The sequence below is a fragment of the Peromyscus californicus genome, unplaced genomic scaffold (genome assembly GCF_007827085.1).
Source record: "Peromyscus californicus insignis strain IS unplaced genomic scaffold, ASM782708v3 Scaffold_7__1_contigs__length_154581171, whole genome shotgun sequence".
Lineage (NCBI taxonomy): Eukaryota > Metazoa > Chordata > Mammalia > Rodentia > Cricetidae > Peromyscus > Peromyscus californicus.
The window spans coordinates 36,937,424-36,959,464 of record NW_026294595.1 but is presented as its reverse complement, the minus strand read 5'-3'; the positions used below and the strand labels follow the sequence as shown (position 1 = coordinate 36,959,464).

The 22,041-nt window shown below is 44.7% G+C and overlaps 1 protein-coding gene across 6 annotated transcripts in view; it reads right to left on the bottom strand.

Moving 5' to 3' along the window:
* Positions 1–22,041, bottom strand: part of Tanc1 (tetratricopeptide repeat, ankyrin repeat and coiled-coil containing 1) — a 229,452-nt gene that overhangs the window by 174,208 nt on the left and 33,203 nt on the right. For 5 of the 6 annotated variants that reach the window (XM_052723607.1, XM_052723606.1, XM_052723610.1 and 2 more), the window contains exon 2: positions 20,450–20,557. The gene's annotated coding sequence lies outside the window, so the exon portion shown is untranslated. The remainder of the gene's footprint in view (positions 1–20,449; positions 20,558–22,041) is intronic. The other variant, XM_052723608.1, reaches the window with a different exon arrangement.

Sequence of the window (22,041 nt, the reverse complement as noted above, 5' to 3'; positions counted from 1 at the left end):
TACAAGTCAGTCATAAGATCTGGATCTATCTACCCAAAAAAAAAAAAAAAGAAAGAAAGGAAAAGCCAGAAAATAAAATCCCAGCAACAAAATGAGGACAGCTTTCAAAGGCTGGAGCTGTGGTGTGATGGAGACCAACCCCATGCATGCTTCCAAATCATCAGCTAAACACAAAGCAAAACCACTGAGGCAAACAAATCACTGGAACTGGTCAGCATGTAGGAGGGCTGAGGGGTGGGGAGAGGAATGCAGGCAGGTGTACACACACACACACACACACACACACACACACACAGTACTACGTGATAAATAAGCAATATGGGCGGCTATGGAATCACCTTCCACAGGAACCATTCTGGTGGTAAACTATGTGAATAATACCAGATAAACTATAAAACACTCGTAAAGGGAATGCAAACACAGACAAATGTGCTAGTAAAATAAGAGTCATATTCTTGAAAAGTTTAGGTTTAGAAAATAAATGAACCCTTTAGATGATGCGCTGCAGTTTGGATCTGAAATGTCCCAGTGGCCTGTGGATAAAGTCGTGGTCCTCAAGACGGCGCTGTGAGAAGTGGGTGGAACCTTTCCAAGGTGAGGCCATGCTGGGGGTGGGGGTGGGGACCCACAGGCAAAGTGTCTTTAGGACACTGGGGGCAGGATCCCAAGGAGGACTGTGGGAGTCCAGCCTCTTTTCAACTTCCTGGCCAGGAGGTGAGGGTTTCTGCTCCACTTCACATGCCTGCCATGATGGGTTAACTCATGACAAGCCTATAACTCATCTTGTCCTGGAACCTCCAAAATTGTGAGCCAAATAAGCCACTTTTTGCTTTTAGGTTGATTATCCCAGGTATTTCATTATAGTGATGGAAATCTGGACTGGGTAGCAGATGAGCATCAGGGAATCAGTCTCATTTCATTGTGTGCCCATGGCATGGGGACAGGAAGCTTTATCAATTGGAAATGAATACTATTTATAAATAAAATCACATATGTATAGGATTTGTTTTCAACGCCGGTGTGTAGAAGGGAAAAAGACAGAGGTCAGAGATTATAACATTGCAGTAATACAGGATGAGTAAGTCTAGAGATTGAAACAGTAGGAGGTCGACTGCTTATAATACACACTGGTAGCTTCCAAGGACTACCTCTCAGGTACTCTTACCACAAGATCATAGCCTGAGAAAGCACTGCTAGGCAATTTCATCACTGTGCAAACACCAGAGTGGACTAAGAGAAACCTAGTCATCCTGTTCAGCCATGAGATGTAAATGCAAGGTATAGGAGGCTGCTGCGGGCGTAACAGCACACTGCACTACAGGAAACTTTTTATAAGTAGAACACTTTTTTTTAATATTAAAAAGTTCCCTATAAAACTGCATGCTGTACATACACCGAGTCCCCGTGAACTTTTCTATGTCTCCATGGCATCACCACAAACCTGAGTTGTGTTATTCTACTTATCAGCTACGATGCATCGCTAAGCAAAGGGACTATTTTTTAGTACCATTATAGTCTTACAGGACCACCGTGGTATACGCAATAACCAAACATGTGACGGCAGATCAAACTTCATGCTGCTCACATTAGACAGACAAGGAAAAATAAATGACTCAAAACATCCATACACAAACTGCGTATAAACTCAGCAAAATGTTGACGTCTGAAACTGGCCAGTGAGTATTTACATGGACTTAATTACATGCCTCATGACTTACAGGTCTGTGATAATTCCTGTGATGACTTTTTAATCCTCTGGGTGGTCCCCCCATCTGGCATAAGTTTGCTCCCCAAATCCTCGCCACTTCACTAGACTACACAGATCCATGGAGTGTCCCTGGAATATACTCATTCCTCCTGAAAGCTCCTGTTCACCGTTTCTGTTCAATGCTTGCTGTGGGATGGTCTATATGTCAAATGTGTTGCTGATTGGTCAATAAATAAATCACTGATTGGCCAGTGGCTAGGCAGGAAGTGTAGGTGGGACAAGGAGGAGAATAAAGCTGGGAAGTGGAAGGCTGAGTCAGAGAGACACTGCCAGCCGCCACGATGACAAACAGCATGTGAAGATGCCGGTAAGCCACGAGCCATGTGGCAAGGTATAGATTAATGGAAATGGATTAATTTAAGCTGTAAGAACAGTTAGCAAGAAGCCTGCCACGGCCATACAGTTTGTAACCAATATAAGTCTCTGTGTTTACTTGGTTGGGTCTGAGTGGCTGTGGGACTGGCAGGTGATAGAGATTTGTCCTGACTGTGGGTCAGGCAGGAAAACTCTAGCTACAAATGCTACTCTGCAAAGACTGCTACAAAGATGAGGTTTGCTTCAATTTTCCCACGTGTTCTCACTAAATCCCATTCCCCTCACTCTGAATCTCCCGTGACATTATCTTGTATTTGCATGGAAAGCCATCTATCCTCCTAGACTGTGAACAAGTGGGGAGCTTCATTTGTTTTATTATCACATGCCCAGGATGTGGTATATAGTATGTCACCTGATAAATATTTGAAACACAAACAAGGCCTAGCTAGCCTGGAGTTATTACAAACCACAAGTGCTGTCCTGCCAGTGGGTAAGGCCTTGCAGGCTGTACAAAATCATCCTGAGGTGGAGCTTCCATTTCTTCATATACAGGGCCACTGACTTCTGATGATATGACTTGGGAATTTTCCCACTTCACGATGGTGTGAAATTGATACAAATTCAGTAGAAACCATACTTGGAGTTAAATTTGGACTTTCTCCCGGGCTCACAGCATGTGTTCTCTCCATGCTGGACAGTGCAGCGATCTACAGCTCCCAGTCACATGTTCATGAGGTCAGCAGGCACTCTACAGCACACTGTGTGGCCAGTGTTTGGGGGTATCGTGTGTCATATTTTTGCATCACGTTGTGTCTACTAAACACTCACCTGCGTGTATACAAGAGACACTCAACACTCATTACAAAGCGGACTTGTGTTAGATGATGTTGCCCACCAACACACAGTGCTGAGTATGTTAGAGGCAGAAGGGAGTCAGCGAGATGGAGCAGTAATCCCAGTACAACTAGCTCTTGGAAGGTTATAGCAGGCTAGTGAAGGTGCTATCTCAAAAACAACACAGTCAAGACAGACGAGACCTACCAAGATGCTTGGTAGGTCACGTGTACTAATGAATACAATTACAATATTTCACTACTTCCTGGGTTTATCAGGTTATGATCCCATAAGAAGTTGAGAAGCATCTGAAATCTTCTCAACCTTCACAGCAATCTGTGAAAGTCAAAAAATATCCTTCTCAAGTTCAGCCATTCCTTCCACTTTAAATTCAGTTGTATTCTGTTAAGTTTAAATTAAATAAAATTTACTATCTTGGGCAATCGGGAGGGCTCAGTGGGTAGAGGCGCTCACCAGGCAAGCCTGAGAATCCCATGTAAAAATGGAAGGAAGGAACCAATCCCTACTAAGTTGTCACCTCCACATGCATACCACAGTATGCACATCCGCACATGCATTATTCATGTGCACACACACATGCCCTCAATAATAATAATTTTGATTTACAATGATCTTGTTTTAAATGCCTACATTAAATTTGTGAATTAAATTACCTTTCTATGATTTTAAAATTCTCTACAAAAGGTAGGTTGCTCTTGTCATCAAGAAAATAACTTTTTAAACTTTTGTTTATTGAGAGAAAATGTGTGTGTGTGTGTGTGTGTGTGTGTGTGTGTGTGTATGTGTGTGTGTGTGTGTGTCCCTGTCACACCACATATGGAGGCCAGAGGACAACATGCAGGGATCAGTTCTCTCTTTCCACCACGTGCGTCCCAGGGATTCAACTTAGGTTACTGGGCTTGGTGGCAAGCACTTTGACACACTGAGCTACTCTTCCCGAGCTCACCCTACCTACTTTTTGTTCTCTGAGACAGGACCTCGCAGCCCAGGCTGCCCCTGAACTCAACATGTAGGTGCTGCTGGCCTTACACTCCTGATTCTCCAGCTTCTAGCTCCCAAGGCCTGGGATTAAAGGCAGGCGCTACCACAACCAGCTTTAGGAAGATAACTTCTTAAAAAATGAAGTGTGGGTGATTTCTGTTGAATGGAAAGGGGGCAAAGCCTTGCCTCCACCCTCCCCACTGCCAAGCTTTGAACACCACTCACATCTACCAAAATGTAAGCCAAAAGCCCAGTTTCAGATGAATGAAGTGACTACTATTCCATTCCTGTGAAAACTGCTTCTTTTAGGTTAGAAATTATCCTTGTATTTTCTTCTTAAATATTCTCTGCAAAATGATCAGATCATTAAGAGTCCTGTGTTAATGCGGTAAGTGCTTGGACCTCTTCTTAAGCACAGTAAACCCCAGATCCCAAGCACCTTGGCAAGGGAACCACGTATAATTGAACTCCACATTAGTACTCCACCTGACCTTAGCCAAAAGACAGAGCAGCAAATCACACTAGAACCAGCAGAGTACTGTGGTTTGAGTGTCTCAAATTCATGTGGTGGTTCAGGAGGAATACACCACATGATAGTGCAAGCATCCCTTCTAGTCCACAGTTTCATTTATCCTTTGTCAGCTATGATCCAAAAGGGTTAAATGGAAAACCCTAATTCATAAGCTTTTATATTAAAAAAAAAACACAATTTTTTTGAGATAGGGTCCCTTATAGCCCAGGCTGGCCTCAAGTTCATTATGTAAGGAAGGATGATCTTGAACTTCTGATCCTCCTGCCTCTGCCTTCCAAATGCTAGGATTACAGGTAATGAGCCACCATGGCCAGTTAAAACAGGGTTGGAGATTGAACCTTGGGTGTTGTACATGCTAGGCAAGCATTCTACCAGCTGAGCTACATCGCCACATGCGGGTACTGAGTGGTGTGATAAAAACAATTTACTGCCCTTGCAGAATGTGAATAATCTCTATCCGACACATGCAGATTACATACACGATCTACCTATTAGTCTTCTGGTAGCTGTCTGCATAATCAGAGCAACTGTTACACTACTAGTATATGATTAACTTGTTCTATATTATTAGTCACTGTGCTTAATGTGTCAATTAAACTTTGTTATTACAGGTATGTATGCACAGGGGGAAAGCATAATATATACACAGGGTTCAGCATTCTCCAGGGCTTCCGATATCCACTGCCAGTCTCAGAGTGTGCTGGGAATAAGCTTTCTGGGGAGCCCTGAAGATAAGGGGGGGCTACTACATTAAAAGGTGCCTGTGAGGAGGTGATCAAGCCACGAGGGCTCTGACTTAGGGCCTTATTAAAGAGTTGAAGGGGGTACCCTAAGACCCCTTGCCTTTCCATTTTCTAACACCCGAAAACACAGCCACAAGCTGTCGTCTTACCAGACTGCAGGCACTGGAGCGTGGATTAACTAAGCCTCTGAACTATAAGCAGTAAATTCTTAAAATTTATCCTTAAAAATTACAGTCTTCATTATTTTGTATAGTAACATGAGTGTACTAAGATATACCCATTTAAAATATCTAGACATGACCTGTGGCTTCAGAAGCTGTTGAGTGATAACACATTGGTACACCTATTTGGTGTACCAAACAAACCCTATGTGGCTATATATGCAATTGATGTATGTGTTCACGGCGCTCTGACTGCCAGACAACATCTGAATGACCTTCGACTGGTTGCTTAAATCAGTTGACCCTGAACAGTTTCCTGTGCAAAAAATCAATAAGTTGAATTACAACTGCTCAAATCCTCCCCATTCTAGAATTCAATATAAATTCCCAAACTCTTAACTGATCGACTCCACAGCGAAAGAAGAAAGAAGGCATGTGGAACCCTTAGCACAGCGGCTGGCATGCAGTAACCACGTCCTGAAAGCTAGCGGCTGGTATACAATCAGGACAGCAAGGCTTGGATGTGTTACACACTGCACACGTTTGAGTTGTCTTTGGGGAGGCTTTTTCTAAAGGGGGGGGCCGGAGAGCACTTGAAAGTCCTATTCTAATCAGCACTGTTAAATCAAAGCAGCCCCAAAATGAAACAGTAAATTACGAAGCCCTACATGAAAGGCTAAGAGGCTCTCCAAGCCGACCAGCTTTGTTTTGTTTTAAATTAGACTTTCAGTGAACTCTTGGCAGCACTGGAGAAGAAATCAAAATTGCTGTGAAGAATCATCGTTCAACACATTTCCTGAAAATTGCCATATCTAAGTTGCAGCTGAGGAAGTGAGGAGCAGCCGGGCTCTCCTTCCGGGGAAAGGCAGTGAGCGAGCGAGCATCCTGGGGGTGCAAACTGTCCTGGGTTCTGGATAAGGAGGAAAAGGTTATCTGAAACCTCCAGAGCAAAAGCCTCAAACTAGTGGGTCCCAGAGCCGCTGTCTGGCGGCACGCTTTGTTTTGTCTTGGCCTGAATTAGGCTGTCTGTGCTTAGCAATTAGGAGGCCAGAGCGGGAGAGGCCTTCTAGCTTCTGGTGAAAATGTCCAAGGGCCAGCAGTACTGTGCCTGCACCTCCTCTCAGCAACACCGAGGGTGTTTATTTGCACAGCTCCCTGAACTCCTGTAGCAGGACAGAAGATCAGAAGCCCCCAGGACTGGCTGGCCTAGCTTCCCAAGGCCCAGTCCACTGCACCCAAGCCTAGCCAGGCTTTGGAGCTGGAAGCCCCACCTTTCACACACAAGCCAGGTCATTATCTTAAGGACACGGTTCATCTTTCCAACTTCAGTTTCCTGCATGCAAAACTGGGATATTTGTGACTGTCTCTGCCTCACTGGGCTGGTGGGAGGGTAAACGTGTTATTACCTTCAAAGTGCTTGGAGATGAGTCTGGCACACAGTTACTGCTCCATCAATATTAGATGCTACTACCTTCTTCTGGCCCCTGGAGGCATGAGAGTTTCAAATTTCTGTCTCAGAACTTTAATATTCCACAGTGATCTGCCAAATTATTTTATGATTTAAAAAGAAATTGCCTACGGTGAAAGTTGTACAGATATAACTTAAGGATAACTAGAGGCGCCAGACACAAAGGGACCAGTGCAGGTCTCCACCGTGTGAGGCACCTAGACTCAGCAAATTCACACGGCTGGAAAGCAGAGAGGTTACAGACACTGGGGGCGGGGCAGTGAGGAGCTACTGTTGAAAGGACACAGCATTTGTCTTTGAGCTAATGAGAAAATTCTAGAGGTGGAGGATGATGGTGCTTATAAGAACACAAATTCATTTAAGGGCATCAAATAACAAACTTAGGAAGGATTAAAGAAGAAACTTTATGTCATATATTTTACCGTTAATTCTTTTTGTTGTTGTCTTTTCTGAGATAAGGTATAGGCGTGCTTTACCACACCACGCCTATAATTCCTTTTGGTTGTTGTTGTTTTGTTTTGGTTTTTGGTTTTTTTTTTTTTTTTTTTTTTTGGTTTTTCGAGATAGGGTTTCACTGGGAAGCTCTGGCTATCTTGGAACTCGCTCTGTAGCCCAGGCTGGCCTCGGACTCAGAGATCCACCTGTCTCTGCCTCCAGAGTGCTGGGATTAAAGGAGTTCACCACCACCACCCGGCTTGGTTTGCTTTTTCTTCTTGTTGTTTTTCTTTTCTTTTTTTCCTGAGGCAAGGTCTTACTAGGCAGCCTTGGCTGGCCTGGGAATTGCGATATACATTAGGATGGCTTCCAACTCCGAGATCTTTCTGCCTCTGCCTCTTGAGTGCTAGGATTAAAGATGTGCGCCGCCATATCTCATAATTAAAAAAAAAAATTACTCTAGCCTACATAATTTGATCTGCAGCAATTTGCTGAAATTAAGGTATTACCATTGTCTAAGACACTCGAGTGCACTATAAATCTATGTTCTCAAAAACCACATGCCACATAGCCCATAATATGTTTGGGGGGAAAGAGTGTTAAGTACTTTAACAGCTGTGTTTCACAACAAAAGCCTTTCCTTGGATTGGGGCTGTCATGGGAAGGAGTCTGTAGCAAACACAGTACGAGGTAAGACCAACTTTTAGTGCCCTCTCAGTGGCAGGACTGGCTGCTCCTTCACTATCGGGTGTTAGGGATTCCCCACTCTCTATTTTCCCTCCAGAAATACACAAAATGGAAGGCTTCCAGCCAGGCACCACATACCTGGCGGCTCTGAACCGTGGGATACTGAGCAAACCAGACATACAGTTTTGGTCCATGCCTGTTCTATGATAATATTCAAAGGCACATAGACACTAAGGGGCAGCTATAAACAAATACAAGGACAGTCCCAAATCACCTAAACTGGTGTTCTGGGATTACAAGATGTCTTAGTTAGGGTTTCTGCTGCTGCAACGAAACACCATGACCAAAAAGCAAGTTGGGGAGGAAAGGGTTTATTTGGCTTACACTTCAGCATTGCTGTTCATCACTGAAGGAGATCAGGGCAGGATCCTGGAAGCTGATGAAGAAAGAGGCTTGCTTCCCCTGGCTTGCTCAGTCAGTCCACCTTATAGAATCCAGGACCAACAGCCCAGGGATGGCACCACCCCTCATGGGCTGGGCCCTCCCCCATTGATCACTAATTGAGAAAATGTCTTACAGCTGGATCTCATGGAGGCATTTCCTCAGCTGAGACTCCTTCCTCTGATGACTCTAGCTTGTGTCAAGTTGACACACAAAACCAGCCAGTACACAAGGGTATACTACCACGCCCAGATTGCCAAAGGTTTTTGCATTTCTACATGTTATCATTTCCTAAGTTGTCTATCTATCTTTAAAAAAAAAACAAAAACCCCAACTAAGAATACTCTGAAAACTGAAGTTTATTAGTACACATAAACCAGTTATATCCTGTATACATGGTATATACCCACAATTTTCCTGGATCCACCACATATGTTTTCTTTTTCTTTTTTTGGTTGGACAGGATCTCACTACATAGCCATGGCTGGCCTGAAACTGGCTCTGTAGAGTAGACTAGTCTTGAACTAACAGAGACCACAAGCCTCGGCCTCTCAAATGCTAGGATTAACGTATGTGCCACCATACTGGGCTCAAAACATTCTTTTTGTTGTTGTTGTTTTTAGTTTTTCCAGTTACTGTTTCTCTGGTTATCCTGGAACTCACTCTGTAGACCAGGCTGGCCTTGAACTCAGAGATCTGCCTGCCTCTGCCTCCCGAGTGCTGGCATTAAAGGTGTACGCCACCATGCCCAGTGTGCAACATTTATTTCTTAACACTGACAGAATCATTGCCCATAATGTTATAATCTTGAATAGGGCTGACTCCAAGGAAAAACTTCTCTGCCCACAGGAATTTCTTAAATAAATCAGTGTCTTGGGGGCATAAACGATTCTTTTAAATACTAGTAAAAGTCAAATGATATGGCACATCGTTTATCTCCTAACTATAGCACAGTGAATGCCTATCCATCTTGGAAATAACCTCTGGCACCTTCATTCCATGGCTGTCTGTTTTGCAGACACTGAGATCCCAAGTGGCTGTATATGCTATAGAAAAAAAATCCTCAAACAGTGATCACTTTCCCCTGTGAAGGCACAAACATGAATAAAAAAATACAATTTAAAAGTTACAAACAGACTAAAAGGAAAATGATCACAGACAAAATACCCAATTTATTCTCTACAATCAATGTGTGCATAAAACAAGTATTTTTAAACTCTACAGAGGGAACAGGGAAAAGACAAGTGTTTTAAAATTGATTGAAATACATCCTCCAGCAAAATTACTGCCATTTAAGACTTGACATCCATCTACAAGAAGAAAATAAAGTGTGTGTGTGTGTGTGTGTGTGTGTGTGTGTGTGTGTGTGTGTGAGAGAGAGAGAGAGAGACAGAGACAGAGAGACAGAGAGAGATCTGACCTTCTTGCCCAGGCTGCAAATATTGTCAAATGTTTACTAAACAATGATGAGAAGCAGTGAGCCCATAGGAGAGAGCGAGTCCAGATCCCTGCCGTTAGGGTCAATAGGTCCTTCCCACTATGAAGGTTGAAGTTCAGGACAGGACCTTATTTAGAGAGAGAAAACTGATACAGAGGTGATCAAGGAGGTCATTAGAGTGGGCCCTAATCTCATGTGACTGATACTTCATAAAAGTGGGAATGTGCATATAGGTACTGACACAGGGAAGAAGCAAGGCGGTCACCCAGAAACCAGAAACCAGAGGCTTGGAACAGATCCTTTCTGCCGGCCTCAGAGGGAAACAGCCCTGCCTATACCTTGATTTTGGAGCTCTGTCTCCGACAACTAAGTAACTTTCTGTTGTGAAAGCACACAGTTTGTGTGTATATATGTTGTTGTATGTATGTAGGCACAAACATATATACAACTGTACAATACAGTTGTAGTTGTATGCTTGCAGGCCCTGGGTTTTAGCTCCAGCTGGCAAGTCACTGTGTTTGACTGTACTAATACAGAGTCCATGCAGCCCAGTCCACAGGTGCCTCCCCTATCAGAGGGTTAAGACAGTGTCCACAAGGCATCCCAGATCCATAAACTTCAGTGCGGTTGTGAGCACAGTTTCAGTCTGAAACTCTCCGCCCTTTCCTGCAAAGATCTTACCACCTCAGTGGCATGGGCAACAAACAGGGCTTTGCAATTTACCACACTGCTATAAACCATGACAAATTATGGGTTCAAACAGAAGTACGAAATACTTTGCTAACCAGTCAACAACAACAAAAACTAAGTCAATTCTTAGGACAGGATGTTCCCCAAGATCAGTGGCAAGTTTGTGAAGTTTAGACCCATTAGGACGGGTTATCTGTCTCTCCCTCTCAGGGGACCCTTTTACTGCAGAAAGATGACGTAATGCCCTGATGTGTCCACCAAACAATATAGCATGCCTTCAATGTGTCAGCCTGTTTCATCTCCCTAAATACATAATTGATTTTCAACATTTTATGCTCCAGTTACCACCCCAAAGCAGACTGGGACAAGTTCATATTTCAACTGCTTCTCCCTTTAAAGTACAAAAGGAGTGATCAGAACAAGTAATAAATTGTTTCCAGTTTTTCTTGGGGGAGTGATTTGCTCATGACCTTCTCTGTTACTCACTTACATATCCCTCATGCATGGACCATGGCTACAACATGCATACAACCTGGCTACAGAGAAATCACCAACAGCAGAAGAATTGGTTTTTTATTTAAACACCGAGAGTAAAATAGTCACTGACATTCCTCAAGAAACAGAATTAGGACCAATGTCAAACAAAAATTAAAAGTTTAAACTTGCCTTCAGAAAAAAAAAAAAAAACTAGAGCTATATATTTGGGTCATTTTATTTTTAACCACAGTCTCCTAAATGACCTGAATATCCCTAACATCCATTCTAAATGACAAGTTTTGTAATTCTTATGAATAATTTAGTTGGGCAAACTTGCTTTACTTGCTGTTGAATAAAAATGTTCCTTCAGAAATTGACAAACCAGTTGTCCACAATATATTTTCATCTGAATATTTTCCATTCATACTAGAAAAAAAATGAAGGAAGAAGGTACCTTAAAACTGGGTCTCTGACATGGTGAAGACTTCAACAACCACCACATCAGGAAATACCAAGGTAACTTAATGTCCTCAAAGCATGCATCTGCATGCAGGTACAGAGAGACATTGCTAGCAGTATAACCACATAAAGGACTTTTTCCCAGTGTCTGAGATCAAATCCAGGGCCTCACACATGCTAGACAAGCATGACCTCATAGCTGCATCCTCAGGGCCGGGACTTTCCGAAAATACTAAATAAGATACACCAGAATATTTACTTTGCCTTCTACTAAACAGAAACCATAGCAGCAGCATCCTTGACAGTGGCTATGGGGTGAAGGCTTTAGGTCATTATTTTAATCCACCTTCCCTTTTACAAAAGCTTCTATCTCTGGTCCAAGATATCATTTACCCAGAATGATGTTGGCTTTGGGAAACAGAAGAGGATTTGTTACTGGGAACTGGAGTCAGTGTGGTTCCTGTTTCTTTCATAGAGAGAGCTCCGACTAGCTCACCATCTGGGTCTCTTTCTGGGGCCCCACTTCTAGAAGCCACAGTAACTTACTAATTCATGAAGCATGGGAACAAACACTGAGAAGTGGGCGGAAGCCTGTCCCTCCCTGGCTGCCAAGCTCTCTCCTAAAGCACACACTGGAAGTTCTGGTACAGTGTGTGGTGATGTGAGAACGGCCTCCATGGGGAGGCACAATGATGGTCCCGCATGGGCAGCAAGCAGTCAGGCATGTCTGCCTATAGCGGAATTCACCTGGCTGGCAAAGCCCGCTGCTGGGACCCACAGAATTTACACGTGTCCTCCAAAGGTTGTGTTGGAAACCTAATCCCCAAATCCTTATGCTAATGCTGTTTGGAGGAGGGGCTTCTGGAAACTAAATTAGGATTAGATGAGGTCATCAGGGTGGAGCCTTTAATGATAGCATTTGAGAGACTGTCATAAAGAGAAGAGAGACCCAAACTGGCTGGCTTGCGTGAGAAACTCTTTGCTATGTTTTCTTTTTTCTGTAAAGATGTTTTAAATGTTTTTATTCTGATTTACATGTATGTATGTATGTACATGAGCCTGCTTGTCTCTGTGTGTACCATATGTGTGCACTGCCTGCAGAGACTAGAAGAGGTCATGAGAACTCTTGGAAGTGAGGTTACAAGCAGTTAGGAGCTGCCTGAGGTGGGTGCTCGGCATTGAACCCGGGTCCTCTGGAAGAGCAGCAAGTGCTCCCAACCACTGTGCCATCCATCCCCCAGCCCCAGTCTTTGCTGGGTTATGCTGCCTCCAAGGAGCCCTCACCAGACACCAGGCGGATGCTTAAAGCCATGCCCTGGACTGACTAGCCTCGGGAACCATGAGCCAAATGAACTTACTTATATGTTGTCCAGTCTTGAGCATTTTGTTATTGTAACAGAAAACCAACCAAGACAAGATAATTAAAATAATAGTAATTACACTAAATTAAGGCACATTCTTCATCTGTATCTCTATCCATTAAAAATTTCAAAAAGCGCCGGGCGGTGGTGGCGCACGCCTTTAATCCCAGCACTCGGGAGGCAGAGCCAGGCGGATCTCTGTGAGTTCGAGGCCAGCCTGGACTACCAAATGAGTTCCAGGAAAGGCGCAAAGCTACACAGAGAAACCCTGTCTCGAAAAACCAAAAAAAAAAAAAAAAAAAATTTCAAAAAGCATAATGTGAATTCAGTATGCCTTTTCCCCACTTTTATCTCAGAACTGGTTCAGAACTTCAAAAGGGAAACTAGACTAGCACTTATTGTTCCTATATCATTACCTGCACCCCCCCCCCCAAAAAAAGAGTATAAGGTAGTATTCAAGATCTTGAAATCTTTAGAAATTTGACTTTAGTCTGGGAGTGTATCTCAGCAGTAAGATGCTTGCCCAGCATGAACAGGACTCAAGTTTCACCCCCAACACTGCAAACATAAATAAAAATAAATGGCTTTACATTTATTTTATTTCTAAGCCATCTGTGAGAAAACAGAAAAAAATTAAACAGACTAACTTAGTCCCTAAAACACTGACTCTTAAATCGATACTGACAAGGAGTCACTGGTACCTTCATTATGACCATTATGACCATGTCTCAATGTGTCCCACTCAGCCACTTACTAGTGAACTTGTCTGTGCTTGTAAAATAGGAACAGGGTTATCCCTACCTCACTGGTATCACAGAGAGCAAGGGACACACAGATCTGCAGAACTGCCACACATAAAGCGGCTGGAACACACAGAGAGGGCCACTCCATAAAGCAGGCAGTGCTCAGTCCTCTTCTAGCCTCATCTACTCAGAATGGATACATCCATTCAGAACCAGCAGGGGGTCCGGAGATTATCCCAGTAAGCCTTTCTTCCATTTGGGGGTGAAAGAATTGGGATCTAGTATGAACAAATGATCTGCCAGACATCACTCACAGATCTTTGTTTAAGCCCTTCATTACTACAAGCACACAATTCTTAAATGTCATCCCCTTCCTTGAAATAGGATTTGGGAGATTATAATCTGTAAATTGAAGTCCTTCTTTACTGGAGGCCGAGCCCCTGCTGGGCTCTCAGGGCGCCTCCTTCAAAGGATGAGGCTTGTGCGTGCTTGCACTGTCCCACTGAGAAATCAACATAAATTGGTCCTGACTCAATCTTTCAGTGAGGCCTCCTCGCTCAAGGACACCCAGCAATCTCAAATCCTAATTTTATCAGTTTGTACCGCTGTCACCTCTAAGATTTCTCAACTACGTGGTCTCCCCATCTAAACCACAAACACACCAACTTGTTATAAAGTTGGCTAACTCTTTCTTATTCAGAAGTCAGGGTAGGAATGGTAAGTGCCTCTAGATGCTACAAGGCATCATTCAGGAAGAGTTCTCCAGAATTTAACATAGCTCTGCACAGCCCGTCTTTGTCGTAGTTCCCGACGGAATGGAAGGTGTCTGTGTTTGCAATTACTTCTGGTAATTGACTATCTGTACCCCCTGTTTCCTGAAGATGCTCTTTTCTCATTTGCTGTGAAAAACTTCCGCTGGAATTACTCAAACCACGCTTAACTATTTTATTTGTGAATAGTCTATATAAAACCCCACGGCTACCGAAATGCTGTCCGATTCCACCTTCTTTTCAGATCTGAGCACTCTGTTCTACATACTTTCAAATGAAGACAGAGCTTCGGGCAATCTGTCATTTAGCACCCTGCCTGCTTTTATTCCTTTAAGTAACAACAGTCTGAATTCCTAATCTGCCTGATATCATCACCTTTATTTCAAGTTACACCCAGTCCCTAACAGGTAATCAACCAGGCGGACGTGCATCACACCACACGCTGACCACACATTGGTCTGAGGTGGGGGCTGCTAACTTCCTACAAGGTCTGCTATAGCGTTTTCCCCACGTCACAGGGGCCGCTCTCCCCTCACGGTTCTAACCCTGCCATCTTTTGAACTCCAGAAACCAGCAATGCTTTTAGGATGGCGGTTTGAATGAGAATGTCTCCAGAAGTGTTTGAATACTTGGTCCCCAGGCGGTGGCACCGGTTGGGTAAATTTAGAAGATGTGGCCTTACTGGAGAAAATGGATCCCTGGGGGGCAGGCTTTGAGGGGTTTTTGGTTTTGGTTTGGTTTGGGTGGGGTGGGGTTTCTCTGGGTAACAGTCCTGGAGTTAAGCTCCATTCCCAGTGTGTGCTTTCTGCTTCGGGCTTGAAGTTCAGGATGTGAGCCTCCAGCTTCCTGCTCCCGCCACCATGCATTTGCTCTGTCATGGCGGACTCTAAACTTCTGGAACTATCAGCCCAAATAAACCCTCCCTTCTGCAAGTTGTCTTGGTCATGGTGCTTTATCACAGTACTAGAAAAGTAACTAATAAACACAATCTCACAATGTTTGCTGTGGAAGACTCGGACTAGCTGACCAGCAAACATTCCACAAGAATTAAGTAAGCACCCCTGCAGCCTCCCCAGTTTGCAGCCTCCATCCACTCAAAATCCACTAAGCCCGAGTCCAGTACTTCCACCTCATTTCCAATTCCGATGGTTGGCTTGGCTTCCTTCCCACTCCATTCAAACCTATTCTCAAAGAATTGAAAGATCTCCCATCAATTCTGCATGCCTTCTGTAGGAACTACACTCTATGGTCCAGTCTCCTGCATTATCAGCTATGAGAAAGTGATCTGACCATTCTAATGGGATAGACAGCTTTAATCCTCAGGAGTCTGGTTCGTGATACCTCAGCAACGTTCTTAGACAGATGGTGAGGGAGTTATAGCCCCCAGCTTTCTGGTTGACTCTCCACCCAGCCTACTCTCAATCTGCTTGACAGTGTACCTCTCTGTCGACTTCTCATCCACACACCACTCCAGAAACTAGCAAACCCTCCCTCAAAAAGGGCTGTGTGCTTCCTCTTGTGGATCACTGTCATTCTCAACCAGATGTCTCCACAGCAGAGGGTAGGAGGTGCTCTCCAAGGGTACCTAAAGGAATTAGTGAATTCCTAACTGTGTTTACTTCCCTCATCTTTCGTTTCTATTTATTATTCCATTTACATATTATCTTAAATACAAACCACTTGTCACTAAGCAAATATGTGACTATAATTTATACCTATACAAATGTTGCAGGTGTGAGAAAGGATTTTATTGATGTTGAGAATGTTTCAAGACTACTGGCCTAGCCAGTCACAGTGGCATGCACCAACAGACCCAGGTATTTGGAAAGCTGATGCAGGAGAAATTACTTGAATCCAGGAGTTGGAGATTACCATGGGCAAACAAATTAGCAAAATCTTGCCTCTTTAAAAGTAAAATAAAGCCGGGCGGTGGTGGCACATACCTTTAACCCAGCACTCGGGAGGCAGAGGCAAGAGGATCTCTGAGTTTAAGGCCAGCCTGGTCTACAAAGCAAGTTCCAAGACAACCAGGGCTACACAGAGAAACACTGTATCGGAAAAAAAAAAATAATAATAATGATAATAATAATAATAATATAAATACTCAGGACAAATAGTAACACTTTTGTCCCTAAATTTACTTGGTGCTTTTATTAGTTCCTTTTCTGTTGCTCTGATAAAACACCATGACCAACAGCAACTTACAGAAGAAAGTTTACTCTAGCTTAAGGTTTCAGAGGACTAAGAGCCTCTCGCAGCAGAGGAGAGGCGTGCAGCAAGCCGCAGGCATGGTGACCAGAGCAGGAAGTGAAAAGATCGCATCTCTGACCACAGACATGAAGTAGAAAGAAGGGGAAATGGAGTGAGCTATAATATAAGCTCCCAAAGCCCACCCCAGGGACATACTTCTCCAGGAGCACTGCACCACCTCCACCACAGGGCCACCAACTGGGAACCAAGTTTTTAGATTCCTGAACCTGCGAGAGACGCTTCTTATTTAAATTACCATAGTGCTCTATTGACAATGCCAAGTAAACCACTGTATGATAGGTGGGGTCATAAAATGTTGTGTGTTCACACAATTTAGATCGTAACACAACACTCTTACTGCTAAAATCATACTTCACTCCTGGTGTTCCTATTATAGAGTTAAAATTACTTTTATTCAGGCCTACTCTTGGAGAAATCTACACATACACACACACACACACACACACACACACACACACACACACGGTGGGGGTTGGCTAGACAAATAGCTCAGCAGTGAAGAGCAATCATTGCTCTTACACAGGACCCAGGTTCAGTTCTCAGCACCCACACAGTGGCTAACAATCATCTGTAACTCTAGCTCTAGGGGATCCAATGCCCCTCTGACCTCCAAGGGTTGCTGCATGTATATGGTGCACATACATACACTCAAGACACACACTCAGACATACATAAATATTTTAAATATGTTTTATATATATATATATATATATATATAAAATTTCAAAATTAAAATAATCAGAGAAACAGCTCTTAAAAATCAATGACATTTAGGACACAGTTTCAAACTCCTGAATGTAGAACTTATAAAATATGTGAATTTTCCTAAGTTCTTTCTCATTTAATGCTTTTGACACTTCAAATACATAAAATTGTACTTATTTGTTCTAGAAAAGATTAGGATTTCTTAATAGCTGGGGAAAACTATTTTTTAAAGATTTACTTATCTCATAGGTACGTGTGGTAAACTTGGGAGGCTGCAAGAAGGCATTGCCCTCTGGAACTGGAGTTACGGGCAGTTATGAGCTGCCTGACATGAACCAAAAGAGTATCCTCTCTGCAAGAGCAGCAAGTGTTCTTAACCACTGAGCCATCTCTCCAACCCCAGAAAAACACTTTTATAAAACCTTTAAACTGTTATAAACCTCAGGACTCTTCTATACTCAATATTGATTATTTTAGAGTCTTTCCCTTTCTTAAAATTTATTCTTATTATTTTTTAATTATGTGTCTATGTGGTGTGGGGAGGATATTTGCACATGAGTGCAGACTCCCTCGAAATCCAGAAAACAGTGTCAGATCCCTGGTAGCTGGAACTACAAGCAGGTGTATAAGCCGCATGTAGGTGCTGGGAACCTAACACGGGTCTCTAACATCAGTAGGTGCTCTTAACCTCAGAACCATTTCTCCAGCCCCCTCAATAGTGTTGTTAGTGAAGAGGTTCGGAAGGCAAACCATTCTCTCCTGATACTCTGCCTACCATTTCTCAAGGCATCCAGTTATTAACTGTGCGGTTTTGAACAGATCAGGCAATGTGTCCACCCTGTGCGAGGAATTCATCTATATTAAATTCATTCTATACACCAGGAAGGTTCTCGGATGAGAGAACATACAGGCATGAAAACAACAACAAAATCCTCTTGCAAAAGCACAGAAGGTTAAGTTATTATAATATTAGTCCCCGCCCACCCCCAGGAGGGGCTGGAATCAAACCCGGAGCCTCACCCATGCAAGGTAAGTATTTTACCACTGAGGTATAACCCTAGCCCCAAAATTAGCATATAATTATTTTACAAAGTGAAAGACTACTTTAGTAACTGTTACTCCAGTCCCATTTGAAAGGCAAGTTTCATCTGGCCTCTAAATGTGTCTTAGCTGATGAAAAGAAGACAAACTACTGAAGAAAACAGGACCCGAGTGAGGAGGCCAGATACCCTCTATCTCTCCTTGCAGCAAAGCTCCACAGATCCTGCCAGCCGCTGGGGGTAAACATCACAGCCAGAAACAAGGCCTGGCCAATGACTCTTTGATGGACGGCATCCCACCGAGTTCTGTCTGGATCCTCAGAAGGCTATTCGGTGATGCTGATGAAGCTCTGTTTACACCTGGAGGTTACAGCCGACAGACCTTACTGCAGGAAAACCTGACAGCTGCAAAATTCAACTGCAGTGCAACTTAATCCCTCCCGATACCGCTCATTTCCAGGCTGCCCTTGCAGGACCTGCCATGAACCATCTTTTTATTTATTCTAAATGATTACATAATCACAGACCATTGTGTCGCTGCTCAGCCAGCCCACCTCCCAGCACAGAATTTAAAAGCCACCAACCAGGAGGATGAATGACTCCTGCTGGGGCCAAAGAAAACACATGAAGGAAAATGATAACAGCGACTCTCAAGGGGGTACTTCCCTCATAAACAGCTGAGGCCCCCTTCATAAACACCTCACTCAGTCCAAGGACCTGAGACATCCTAGCACCTGTACCCTGGGGGATCCCAAATAGCACAGGCCACCACTGAAGACATGCCTCAGGCATTTCAGGTTACAGTCTCAAAAATGTTCTTGAGGAGCCGGTCCCATCCAATCCCTAATAGATTCATTTCACACTATTCTGCCAAAAAGAAAGAACACCCGTGACAAAAGGTCCCGTCTGTCTACAAAGTGGGAAGGTTGGCCATGATCTGACCTCACACTCGGGCTTTGCTACTGGCAACAGAGCAATACTCAGGCCTCCTCGGCCTCCTCCGCCTCCGCCTCCTCCTCCTCCTCTTCCTCCTCCTCCTCCTCCTCCTCCTCCTCCTCCTCCTCCTCCTCCTCTCCATCCATGCCTCTCCATCCAGTATCACATTCCTGACTGTAGACTCAGTGGGTCCTCAGCTGCCCCCTCCCCCAGAAGTTGACAGGAAGGAGGTACACTTGGGAGGAGCATGAGAAAGGGGAACAGGCTAAGCTGCTCTTTGGATCCACCCCGCCCAGCCACAGGTCCCAGTCTGGGAAGAATCTGCTGGTAAGTGGGAATCTGTAGGTAGCACAGCCTCCCACACACACTCATGATGACCTGGAGTCCCCTCCTGTACCCTCCGACAGCTCTGTAGCGCCACCCAGTCCAGACACTGGAGGCCAGGCTCTTCCACCACACTTTCAACCATGTGGTCTCATTACTAGGCCCCTTCTACCTCTCTCTTCTCATCATGCATTCTTCTTACTTCTATTAACAGCTCCCACCCCTCACAGAGTTTCCAGAATCTTCTTTCTGCTTTTTCAGTTCCCTGAGTAGAGGCAGGGGGATCCAACAGCACCAGCTTCCCCGCTTTCTAAATGTGCGACCCTGGGCAAGTTGTCTAATCCCTTTAAACTCAGGACCCTCATCGGTGCAGCAGAGCTGACCTCATCCCTCAAAATAGGGATTAAATGAAAACAATGCATAAAGCACTTAGCAAAATCCCTAGCACTCATTCACATATTTGCTAAGTGCCCACTTGGCAAAGGAAAAGGTTTTGTAACTGGTGATGGCTATATTCCCTCCCTCCGCTACCTTACTTTTTAGGATGGTAAAAAACAAACGTTTTACCATTTGTAAGGCTACAGTGAGTTCAGTGGTACAGATGCACACGCACATGGTTCTTACCCATCGCTGCCAGCAATGTCTGAACAGAACTCTTCCCTCGCCCTGCCGTGAGAACTCGGCTCTCCGGGCATGAACTCGCCTGCTCAGCTAAGGAAGCACCGGCTCAAACACGGTTCTGGACAAATGGAACCTCTCCAGTCCATTTCCCCTCTCGCCGCTTGTCCTTTGATGCTCCCCTATGCATGGTCACACCACCCTCCACCCCAACTCTCAGCGGACACCTACCTACTTCTGGTAACTTCTCATTCACGGAGGAAAGGCGGTACGGTGGTCCTTAGGTCACAGTTCTCCCTTCTGTCTTTTTCCTGTACGTTTGTGCCCGGCAGTCGGCCCCTGAGGGAAAAGAACACAGGGGACAGTCTGGATTAGAATCCCAACTCCATTTTCTGACTCACCATGTGACCTGGAGCAATGTCTTCTTCCCCTCTCCGGGCCTCAATGCCTCATCTGTAGATGGGGATAAGCCTTTCATGGCGCTGTTGTCCTAGCGGACACTTGAAAGCACTTAGCTGTGTCCAGCACACGAAGTGACAGCAGCGGTCATTCATCACACCCACCTCCGGCTCCCGAATCTAGGCTTTAGCAGGACCACGTCATGGTCACCAGTATCACGCCATGCTTGTGTTCCGGTTCTTCCAGCCGGCACAGAGCCCCCCTCCCAAGGTCCTGGCACTTTGGTGGCCCTTCAGTGTGTCCTGTTCTTCACACCGGGGCCTCTCAGAATCCATCACTCGTCATCCACCTCTGCCCCTTAGCCACTCTCCTTACTCTGCGGTCGTCTTCATTGGGCACAAGGTGGGACTCAGACTAGGCCTCAGCTTCTCAACCACATTCCAAGCCAAAATGACTTCCGAGAGAGGCCCTCTTGTAGCCCAGAATGCCAGAGCCCTGGAATCCTCAGACCCAGAAACGTCCTCAAAAGACAGAAAAAAGGCCCCTCCAATTGCCTTCGACAAGCGCTCCACACTTTCATCACTCCCTCCACTCCACCCAGAAAACCAAAGCCAGCAAACTTGATAGGCTAACCTCCACCTCCCTGCCGCTCTGTCCCTCACCAGGACTCAGCCACAGGACTCCCCCAGCTTTCCACTTTGATTCCAAAACAACCTTTCCTGAGTCCCCTTTCTGGGTCTCAACCATTGTACACTCCGTTCTATCCCCATGTAGACAAGTACGCCAGCCATTTACAACCCATGCCTGTCTGGGCTCCCTCTGGGCTGGCTCATATCTCACTGTGGGTGTCTCCCTCTGCCAAACCCCCGTCCCTCACCTAGACATTCCCTTGAGATACAATACAAAAACCGTCTCCTCCAAGAAGTCTGTCCCCCTGCCTCTACCGGGCTGCACTCCTCCAAGAACACTATTTTCTACGTGAAGGCGTCTCTCTACCAGGACACAGAGCTACGCCTGGCATGGGGTGCCAGTGACTACTGAATAAATAAACCAAGAAGTACTACAGATCCTGCTTTCTGCTCCGATATACTTTATTGAGACATTTCATTAAAAACTTCAATTAGCCGGGTGGTGGTGGCGGCGGCGGTGGTGGCGGCGGCGGTGGGGGCGGCGGTGGGGGCGCACGCCTTTAATCCCAGCACTCAGGAGGCAGAGGCAGGCGGATCTCTGTGAGTTCGAGGCCAGCCTGGGCTACCAAGTGAGTTCCAGGAAAGGCGCAAAGCTACACAGAGAAACCCTGTCTCGAAAAAACAAACAAACAAAAAAAAAAACAACTTCAATTATGACTCACAGCCCACCACTTACATACCATGCTGTACTTAAAATACGATATTATCGTCTTTCTCTGAACTCGATTAGGAAAC